This window comes from Pieris napi, chromosome 15, assembly GCF_905475465.1.
Source record: "Pieris napi chromosome 15, ilPieNapi1.2, whole genome shotgun sequence".
NCBI lineage: Eukaryota > Metazoa > Arthropoda > Insecta > Lepidoptera > Pieridae > Pieris > Pieris napi.
The window spans coordinates 2,314,176-2,326,125 of NC_062248.1; the positions used below are offsets into that span (position 1 = coordinate 2,314,176).

The window sequence follows — 11,950 nt, forward strand, 5'->3', positions numbered from 1 at the left end:
AGGGTTAAACAAGACATAAAAATTACTTTTAGGCCAATAACGGACAAACGCTTAAAGGTTTTTGAAAATAATATTAAGAATAAACTTAGGTTTCTTAAAAATTCAAATGATGTTAATGAGCAATACGAATATTTATGTCAACAAATAAGCATAGAATTTGCTAGCATATTTAAACAAAAAACTGTTTCTTTAAACTCTAAAATGAAATTCTGTGACTGGGCCACACCAGGTATTTACGTTAGTAGAAGAAAATTGTATGATCTATATTATGAAAAGTCTATTTCTACTGAGCAGTCGCTTATAAACTACGTCAGAAATTATTCAAAAATATTTAAAAAAGTTTGTAATATAGCAAAGGCAAATTATTTGAAATAAAATAAAATTAAGACCACTTGGAACATTATTAATCAAGAAACTGGTAAAACTTCATTTAAAGATAGCTCTTTTGAAATTAATATTAATGGCAAAATTATAAAAAAAGATGCAGCGGTCGCAAATGCTATGGAGTCCTTTTTCTCTGAAATCCCTGCAAAAATCACTAGTAAACTGAATTCATCTACGCAATTCGCGCTTTCACTTTTAACGTCTAGCACAAATAAAAATAGTAGTGCATTCGATTTTCATAAAATTAACACGGATTTACAATATAAAGGCATTTAGATCGTTGAATAAGAAGAAAACAGAAGATCTATGGGGCATATCAGTAGCTGTAATAGCACCAATAATTGGAAATATTTCTCCTTATCTAACGATTATTTTTAATAGATGTATCGATGATGGGGTTTTTCCCAATCTCATGAAATATAGTAAAATTATTCCTTTATTTAAGTCTGGAGACAAATCGGACCCCACGAATTTCCGCCCTATATCAATTTTACCAACTCTAAGTAAAATATTTGAAAAAATTATTCATAATCAATTGCTTTCACATTTTAGATTAAATAAACTATTTCCTGATAGACAATTCGGTTTTACTAAGGGTAGATGTAGTACGGATGCGGGTGTGGAGCTCATGAAGCAAATATTCGATGCCTGGGAAAATAAACAGGATGCTTTAGCTGTCTTCTGTGACCTGTCCAAGGCTTTTGACTGTGTAGAGCATAAAACATTATTGGGAAAATTACAGTATTATGGCGTCTCAGCAAACTCAATAAAAATAATAAATTCATACTTGAGTGACCGATTACAAAAAGTGGTTATAAATAAAGCAGAGTCTTTAGGAGCTCCTATTCTCATGGGTGTGCCTCAGGGGTCGATATTGGGGCCGTTGCTCTTTCTTATCTACATAAATGACCTGCCATTTTATATAAATAACTTATGTGAAACGGTATTATTTGCAGATGATACATCTCTTATTTTTAAAATCAGTAGGAACGCAATAAATGTTGACGAGGTAAATGATGCCCTTTCCCGAGTTATGTGTTGGTTTACTTATAATAACTTGTTACTAAATTCTAATAAAACAAAATGTATTAGATTTTCTTTGCCTAACGTAAAACAGGTCAGTACAAACATTAATATTAATGAGGAAATAATTCAATGTGTTGATTCAACTGTATTTTTAGGGATCACTCTAGATTCTCGTTTGCAATGGAAGCCCCATATTACAAATCTATCGGCAAGACTTAGTTCGGCTGCTTTTGCGATAAGAAAGATTAGATGGATGTCTGATGTCGAAACGGCGAGGCTTGTATACTTCAGTTACTTCCATAGTGTTATGACATATGGTATATTGTTGTGGGGCTCAGCGGCCGATATTCAAGATATTTTTGTTTTACAAAAAAGAGCAATACGCGCTATATACAAATTAAAACCGCGTGACTCGCTAAGAGAATTATTTAAAGAGATTGGTATTTTAACAGTTGCCTCCCAATATGTGTATGAAAATATTATGTACGTTTATAAAAACATTAATAAATTTATAAAGCGCAGTGACTGTCACAATTTAAACACAAGAAGTAGGAATAGACTTGATTTTCCAGCTTTCAGACTTCATAAAACTGCTCACTCATTTATGGGGAAATGTATACAGATATTTAACAAGATTCCGGACCGTGTAACCAAACTTCCGATACATGAGTTTAAGCTTTGCATCAAGAAAACCCTAACAAAGGGAGGATATTACACTGTTCGGGAATTTATAGACGATGACAATGTGTGGGCACTAGTGCCGCTGTAAGATGGGGAGTTGACATGCATAAGAGTACAAATTGTACCTAAATGATTAAATGACTTATTATTATTATATTATTATTATTATTATTATAACAAATTACCTCAATTATAAAACATTAATTCATTTAATACAATTACATTTTTAAATTGATCGAATCAATTCCTAAAAAAATATGTATTCTTTTCTATCACATATTTAATTTATTTATTTATTTACACTTCGTTGTCGTAATACAGAAATACAGTACAATTAAAATAATCAAATAAATAAGGAAGCACTGGCGGCCTTATTCTTTTCGAAAGATGTCTTCCAGGCAACCACTATGAATAAAAAATGATAACGTGAGCGCACATAGTGTTTATAATCAAAATCAAAACGCCTTTAAAATGCCTTTAGAAGCAATGAACTGTAAATCATTTGTTCAGTAATCAGTTCTAATTGTAAGCAACCGAAGGGCACAATTTGCATTATACCGTCGCGGTTGTCCTGGGGGAGCATTTTATGGACTGAATAAATAAATATTTATGACACAAATTTCCATTACAAATATTTACCATTTCTGTTACAGAAATCGGTCCGACGTAAGCAGAATACCTATAAAAACCTAGGGCGTTACAACCCTCGGCTTTTGCCTCAGATTTCAGTTCATCCTTAAGTAGGGAATTTAGATTTTTTTAATCTATATATATATAAGAAAAATGGTCTTCGTTTGAGGCTCAATCACGCCTAAACCACTGATCGTATCGACATGAAACTACTGCCATTCGATGCGAAATTTTTCCTAGATGGTTTATGACTCAATTCCAACGTTCCTTCATTTTTTTATTGCTGTTTTACTTTTATGAAAATTTATACATTACGTATAAATTCACCGCGGAAACATTCGGGGAGGATTTTAATTTTCTTAGCGGGAAGTTAGAACGAAGAATAATATAAATATGAAAAAATAATAATAATAAACCATAAAATTTTATTTATTTCCTATTTCAATTCGCCCAGCAAAGCGGGCGGGAAACGGCTAGTACTATATATACAACATTTTGTTTGCTTTTTTTAGATTTCATTGGACCATTGCAATCAGTCAATCTTCTTCCTTGTGGGAGTGTCATACTGCTACTTTGGCTTCAGCCAAATGGGCAGGCGATCGGGGCAGTACTAGTGTCTCACAGAAAACCGGTGTGAAGTGATACAATAGGTTCATTTTATTTTACTTGAGTTTTGTGAGACTCCCTGACACTCGTATCACCTCAACGTCCGTCGTTCCACCACTATGTGGAACCAACTACGCACTAAACTATTTCGGAACCAATTCGACTTAGGATCCTTTAAGAAAAGAGCGTACCAATTCTTAAAAGACCGGCCACGCACTCGCCAGCCCTCTTTTCTGGAGCCATCTTGTCACATCAGAGTAGCCTCCTTCTCATTCGCCCCCTGTTCTATAAAAAAACTGAATCCCATCTAGAAAAATATAGATGGCGTCCATAATTGCAATCCTTTTGGTGTATTTTAAGGTAAGAAACATTTGTTGTTTCTTTTTTTTTCTCATTTGTTCTTTCCTTTAGAAAAACGTGTTTCATAGTAGTATTATTCTAGCTACTTTTATAGATTATTATTATTATTTATTATTATTATCATTATTATTATAGAGGCGAACAGTTTAATATCACAACCAATATATAAATCAAGTCATAAAGGGATAAAAGAATAAAATCATAAATCCATTGCGTGTAGCATTCGTCCTTGGATTAATATTTATAGCTCTATACAGTTCCGTTTGTCACACATTGATTAGATCGAAGGCCTTCGTAAACATCACAAAAATATTTAATTTTAGCCGAAAAGGTATTTTTATACATTGTAATCATGGTAACAAACACGAAGTATTAGTTCTCACTTAACATTATAATAAGCTGATTGGAGGCCAAGTGATTTAACGTGCGACTCTCATCGCTGGCGTCGTAGGTTTGATCCCACTAGATCCACATTTAAAAACTAATTAAGAGAGATAGTATTATATCCCTGTTTCACCAAGGTCATAATATTTCCGCGAAAAGATTGGTAATTGATTATTACGTTCCAAAAAATCGTCAAAATGTGCCATAGTAATGTGCGGTAACTGTGTCATCCGTAATTATGTTTAAACAGTGGAACAATCGTAAAGGCTTTTGCTCTTCAGTCTAATTAGATGAATTACTGTTATATACATTTAGATAACTATTTACACTAAATATATAACAACAATGTGTAAATCGTTTAAAAAAACTAAGCTATAATATATAGATCCTAGTAATAATAACATTACCTTCTTTTATTTTTCAAAATAGATTTTTATACCACATTGTTCCCCGGAAGAAGCGATATCTATTTTAATACTCTCAATTTTCATCAAATTCTTTTCTTTATTTTATAAAAGAATATACAATAGCCAGCCTCTTTCGATCAAATTAAGGGATTATCCTTGGGGGTGACAACGTAAATCGACAGACGGAATAGAAAACATTTCGAACGGAACGCGATGACGTTTTGTTTCTATTGTCATTTCTTCATTCCCACGAAAACAACAATTGCTAATTACGAATCCAATCAATATATAACATACATTATAAAGCTTGTTAAGGAGCAGAAATAATATATAATGAAAAAATACAAACTTTAAATATCTGAATATGTCTTTGATTTATCCTGCTGCTTTCGCAGTGCCAGCAATCCCGTTAGCCAAATGTCGAGTCTTGTAAATAAGTACTAACACTTATGGTTAGTTTATTATGTTTAAATAAAAAGTAGCTTCTATTTGTACAGCTAGCCCCAACACTAGGTATCGGGTTCGAGTTTATTTAAAAAGAGTGGCGGAGAGTTTACTGCCCGTTCTTCTCTTCCGTTCTACGCCCTTGATTTGAGAATATGTAAAATTAGAAGCATTTAATGAATACTTTTTTGACGTTCATAAGTGTACATTGTGTTACCTATATGAATAAATGATTTTTGACTTTGACCTTAGATTGGTGCCCGCCAACTGGTTAAACCATACATGGAGGGCACGGTCGAATTTGTACCGTAGATAGGAGGCTATGTGGCCGAAAGATGTATGCATTATTACACCCTAGGCCGAGGGTGGAAATTTCAAGCGGTGTGGCAATTCAAGATCCTTTTTCCGGGGAGGAGAGAGACCGACCCCAGAGCCTCTCTAACGCGGCCTCGTAGAAACTACCCGAGGTGGTTTTAGTAAGGTTGGGTCCCACATACCCTTGCTACTTTCGGGGGCAGGGGATGCGCAAATACATTTCCACCTCGAGTTTAAAAAACGCCTCCACATTAATGGTATCTCTGTGTTATGGGTGAAAACATGGTCTTTGAGAAATTTGATGGTGATTTTTATTATACAAAAAATATTAGATTAAAATAATATATTTTTAAAGCTGATCAAACATAAATAAGGATGTACACATTCCTAAATTGTACTGTGCACAGAGTCTTATGTTTGCAATAATAATGCAACAAATTCGAATTTTAAATTATTTCTAAATAATTAAAGTTTCGTAACAGTACTTAAAATCAATGGAAACAAATAAGAAGCAATACAATACTTTTTCATTTTGTCGTTCTTTTAACACAAAACTTGTATTAAAACGCATTCTTGAGGTTTCGGCGCGGCTTGGGAAATGCAATTATGTCTCGCGATTCACAGAAATGTTATTTTACTCAATTGAATGCTTTTCTTAATGAAATAAAGTCATTTCAACTATTAGAAGTACGGTGCAATGCGACCTGTGATTTTTAATGGACTATTATGTTTAAAAAATAATAATATTTGTTCTGATATTTCGTCAACTCTAATGCGTTATTTATTTTAATAATCAATATCTGTTTTAATTATTTCCCACAGAACAAACTTTTGAATAATGTTTTCAAAATGATTTATTTGCATTTTAAATATAAAATGGTAAGCGTTCTTAAACTATAATTATAGTAACGGTATGTTTTGTCATTACCTATAGAATAATTATTACAGAATGACAACCACGGGATGGAAAGATGAACGGAGGAAGACAGAGCAAGACTTGGGCAGACGATTTAAAGAGAATAATAGGAACAACTTGAACAGGAAGAGCTTACATTACAAAAGAATGAGGCCAGAGGGTCAGAGGGTCACAGGACACACTGATCACCAAATCCGGCAAATCTGATGTATTAGATTACGTTAGGTTATGTAACTAAAACAAAGAAAAAGTGATATTGCAAGAGACGATGGCAAAAGACCGGACGGTATGAGTTTGATTCCATGGAAGATGGGCCGGGTACTGGTATGGGATGCAACCTGTACAGACACGCTGGCCTCTTCCCATCTACATGGAACCAACTACAGAGGTGGTGCGGCTTGTGAAGCGGCTGAAAAAAATAAAGCATGCAAATGGTGTCGAGACCCTTGGTCCGTGGGGTCCTAGCGCTTTAAGGCTTTTTAAAGAAATTTCAAAAAGGTTAGTCGACATCACAGGAGACCGAAGATCTGGCAGCTACCTCGGACAAAGAATTAGTCTAGCAATTCAAAGGGGGAACGCTGCTAGTATCTTCGGAACCTTGCCTAAAGGGACTCCTTTTAATGATATATTTTAGTTTATGTTAAGTTTAGTTATTTATTTCAATGTATATTATTTTATTATTATATTTCCTTTTTATATTGTAGTCTCACTAAAACAAATGTTTTTATATTATAATACTGGATGTCATCAATGAAGGCTTAATAAATTAATGATAAGTGTAATACATATAGATTATAGGATTATGTAATCATGTAAATAAATCCTTTTTTAGTCTTAAAAATGGCACATATTTCATATGATGGAATTAAAAAAACCGCAATAGTCTAATTAATACATATATTTGTTAGTATCTTAAAAGCTTATAATCTAAGAACTCCCTCACATTAAAGCACCTTTCCTCATATTAATAATTGTTTTGAGTAATGTAGACAAAGAATATATCTATGAAAAATCTTACGATCAATTATAATTCAGACATATTTCACTTTTATATATATTGCTTTTACAAACTCTATTATAAAATCGTACGGTTCAGCTACAAGTCCAAACATACCGATGAAACTGATACCAATATATACATGAAAGCTATATAACTATGAGTAAATAATATCACAACCCTGCTTTAGGAGACCTTATTATGTAAACTTATATGTAATCGGCTTATAAGTTGGGGACGAGAGCTTAAGTTATAAGATGTCCTTTAGTCAAAGTTTCGTTTAACATACCTACCGCAGACTACAGTTAGACGTTAAATAATATTTAGTTTTCTATTCATATATATTCAACTAAAACTATTCAACTAAATTAAAAATAGATAAATATATTTTTTTTAACTAATTTAAAAAGTTTGGTCCCTGTGGCAGTGTATCTTTAATGCTGGTAGAATTTCTTTGCTATATTGCGGTACTTATTCGTTAAGCGAGGAAATAACCACCTCTGGGGTAACCGATACTATCAACCAGGCGTCAACTTTAAAGATTATTTATCTTTAATTAGAACCTGTGAGCTTGAACCCACGGACCAATTCTCTCACCCCAAAGGGAACAAAATCAAAGTTGAAGAACATACTCTTATATTTGAATTTAATAATTTCTGCCTGCTCTGCGGCCGCGCCAGCTTTTGTGCTTGTCCAAGAGTTATGAGACGGGGCTAACGTGTCCACACAATGATTATTATTAACCATATAGCAATCCAAGGTTTCCTTTTTCTATTCCCGAGTTTAATGAAATTCACAGTATTTAATAATATCAGTCGGAGATCATATCATGATCAGACATGACATATTTCTGTCATGAATAAAGTTTTTATATTTTTTTTTTATATTTTAAACGCTATCTGAGCTACATCTAATATATAAAATTCTCGTGTCACAATGTTCGTTCCCATACTCCTGCGAAACAGCTCGACCGATTCTTATGAAATTTTGTATGCATATTCGGTAAGTCTGAGAATCGGCCACTATATATCTTAATCTTCCCCTAAGTGATAAGGAGTTTCCACCCCAAAAAATTGTTTTTATTTTAGACTATATTCTTTGTTTTTATTTTTGCAGACAAAAATACATACATACAAATCCTCTACAATCAACCCCAATTATTTATTATAGCAGATAGTTATTTTTATTGAACTAAAAAATGTTTCCTAGAAATAATATACATGGCAAAACAACATTTCAGCTAGTGTTTATATGAAAACCTTTAAAAAATCTAGTGTACACGCAGAACAAAAAAGTACCAAATACTTTACTCATGGTATAGCTTCCGGATTGTTTTAGTTTTCAAAAAGTTATACTTACTAATTCTTTACAGAAAATCCATAGACCCTTGCTATGAAGGAATAAAATAGCATATCCACCTTCCGACGTCTTAATAATACGATAATATCAAATAACCAATTTAGAATTTGCAAAGCTGTAATTACACTCCAATGCACCGTAAGCTTTCGATTTTCCGAAAGAAAATGCACACTAATTTTCCCCCAACACATAAAAGGCTTCATTGCGAACTATGAATACCATCATTAGACTAGGCGATTATCATATTTCAAGAAATGTGTGTTTGTTTACCTCGGAAACCGCACTGCGGTGAAACTTTCCTTTTTACGGAAATGTTTATTTATATGTATTAAATGTAAATATAATATAAAGAACGTACAAAAGATTTATTGGAAACAAACATATATATTTAAAGCAAGAGTGAAGTGTGTTCTATACTTCTCAGCTATGTTTTATTCTTGTACATCAGTAATGTATTCACAAACATAATGTTCGTAATAGATTTCTGAAGGATCTGAAAATAAATAATAAAAAAAAACCAGCTACAACCTTTTAGGTCTGGGCCTCAGATTTCTGTAGCTGTTTCATGATCATTTATTTTTCTTAATAGTAGGTGATCAGCCTCCTGTGTTTGTCACACGCCGTCGACTTTTTCGATCTAAGGCAAACCATACGATGTTTTCTTTCACCGTTAGAGCGAAAGTTAAATGCGCACACGGACGAAAAGTCCATTGGTACACAGCTGGCGATGGAACCTACGACATCAGCGATGAAAGTTGTCTTACACAACATTGCTCTGAAAATAAGTCGAATTTTGAGCTACAAGTCATCTTGAAATATCGATATGAACAATTAATCTGTTAATTTATAAAATCGAGCACATAGTTTTTTAAACTTAGCATCGATTTTTGTACACAAATAATATAAAATATACAATATGGTAGAGGAAAAAAAGCATTTTCCATAGCACCAATTGCTCTTTTTCCCTTTTTAAGCCTTTACAAATAACCCTCTTGCAAAGAGCTTGAGAACATCTGTGCATTCGCTCACAATTATAAAGAGTACCAACTTGTTTTGTTTGATCCCACATTGTACCTGCTACAACAAAAATATGATTGCAATAAAATAATGTTTTCTACTATTCGTAGTAAAATCTTTAAACTATCAAAGGTTGATTAACTCCTGATAATAATAAAATAATCATATTTCAATTACCTATGATATCATAAATTCTCTATTTCACAGATTTCTTAAGTCACAAAATCCTATCGTAGACTTCAAAATTAACTTTCTTACCATACTTACAAAAATATTTAAATCGCGTCAATTTGGCAAACGAATTAATTGTTAAACAAGTAATATTATCTTATCTTATCTTTATCTTAAAAAATTATAGGTGATTGTAAAAATCCGCTTGTCTGTCCTTTTACGATTTTTTTATGTTACAGGAGGCAATCGGGTAGAACGTTCACCTCACGGACGGACACTCGCACTGCCAGAAGGCTCACAAGCGGTGCCTTTTAAGAATTGATAAGCTCTTTTTTTAAAGGACCCTAAATTGGTTCGTAAATTCTTCAGTGGGCAGCTGATTCCACATAATGGTAGTGCGTGGCAGAAATTGTCTTAAGAAACGCTCGGTTGTGTAACGACGGACGTCAAGGTGATACGGATGGTATTTTGTATTCTGCCTAGACGTCCGATGATGAAACTCAGCTGCAGGTATTAGTTCAAACAACTCCTCTGAAAGTGGAAATTTGCTCTTCGTTGAATGCGGTCAAGCGGAATGACCCAGAGGTAAGAACAGTATTTTATAGATAATATTGACATTAAATTTTGAGATTTGTTGAGCTCTGCATTTTGGTTTATCAGTAAAGTAATACTTCAAGGACCTTTATCAGAAAGTTATTTATCTACTTTTAAAAACAGTACAATCAATTTATTTCTACTATATTCGATTAGTTGAACTTCCGAGACACTTAACGCTAAAAGCATAAAACTCGATCCCTGCATCAAGAATTCAAGTGAAGCTATCGACGATTCTGCACACCTGTCGACGGAAACCTTGTCTATGGCACAATTTTTATTAAGACACGTAAAAACAATTTGCACGTTATAATATATTATGATAGTGTTTTGTTTTATTCATGTGTACTTTACGCTTTCAATTCTTTAGACATTTTAATTTGATTACTGTTTGTAAATTTAGTTTGTGATGATGTTAACTTATTGCTTCAAACCAAAGAGCTGTACCAACACCTTGATAGCACATTCCTTTTTTTAAATAAATGATCGCATTTCAAGTAGTCAGTGATATTGAAGAATATTTAAATTTCCGACGACGATAGTGATATCAACATGCCAAATATGAATTCCTTGGAATCTGCGATATATATATACTTATAATTATTTTACCATTATTATACATTTACCTTTTTTTAATAATATACAATATATAATAATTAATAATTAAGCCTCATTTATTCCTTGAAAAATTTATAAAAACAAAAGTTACAAAATATACACACACTTAACATTTTTTTTTTCAAGGAACTGGTTTTCAGCCGCAGCTGTGCCAATGTCGACTTTTTGTATTAATTTAGGATCATGTTTTAACACATCAGCAAAAAATTTTATATTTCAGTAAATTTATTAATATACTATATACCCAATAACTTTACTTAGACAAGCGACAAGACTTACTGACAAGTCATAAGTGTACATTATGTTACCTATGTGATTAAATGATTTTTTACTTTTTGTTTTTTTTTTAATTTTGAATTTATCCTTAGATAAAATATATAAATATACTGGCGCTTATAATATAGACCACAATGTTCCCTTTTGTTTAAGTTGCTAGGTGGCAGGTGCGTCACCAATCAAGGGACAAAACAGCCCTTCCCGTTTGCTTTTAGTCTTAACCTTTCATCCATCGAAATGTCACTTCTCCCATTGTCTTTTGAAGGGTTAACGGGATCGATAATTTTTTATATAACACATACATTTGGGAATTCACATATATAACAGCTTTTATCATTATTACAAAGGGGTTTGTTTTACTTAGAATATTAAAAAAATCTTCTAAAAAATTAAAAAGGGTTAAAAACTTGTACTATTCATATATGTTTCAAAATTGGAATTTTTTCAAGAGTGGATTGAGGTGGTTTCCATATTTTTACATTATTATTCTGTACCCACTAATTTGTACCCATAAACTATAGAATTACTAATATTAATATACCCAGCCATAAGTACAGTTACAAATGAAAATGCATTTTTTTTTTAATGTTGTAATGTAATATCATTAAAATTTATACTGTGGAATAGCAATATATATTTTCTGTTTAATAAATTATATACATTACACATTGAAATAAATAACTAACCTTAACTAAAATATGTTATTACTGACAGCGTTCCCCCTTTGAATAGCTAGACTAATGCTTTGTCCGAGGTAGCTGCCAG

The 11,950-nt window shown here is 32.5% G+C and overlaps 1 long non-coding RNA gene across 1 annotated transcript; it reads left to right on the forward strand.

The window, feature by feature from the left end:
• Positions 1-1,396: 1,396 nt before the first annotated feature.
• LOC125056837 lies at positions 1,397-1,769 on the forward strand. The gene is made up of 2 exons (XR_007118122.1): positions 1,397-1,501; positions 1,566-1,769. It is a non-coding gene; the product is annotated as an uncharacterized LOC125056837 (long non-coding RNA).
• Positions 1,770-11,950: the final 10,181 nt, after the last annotated feature.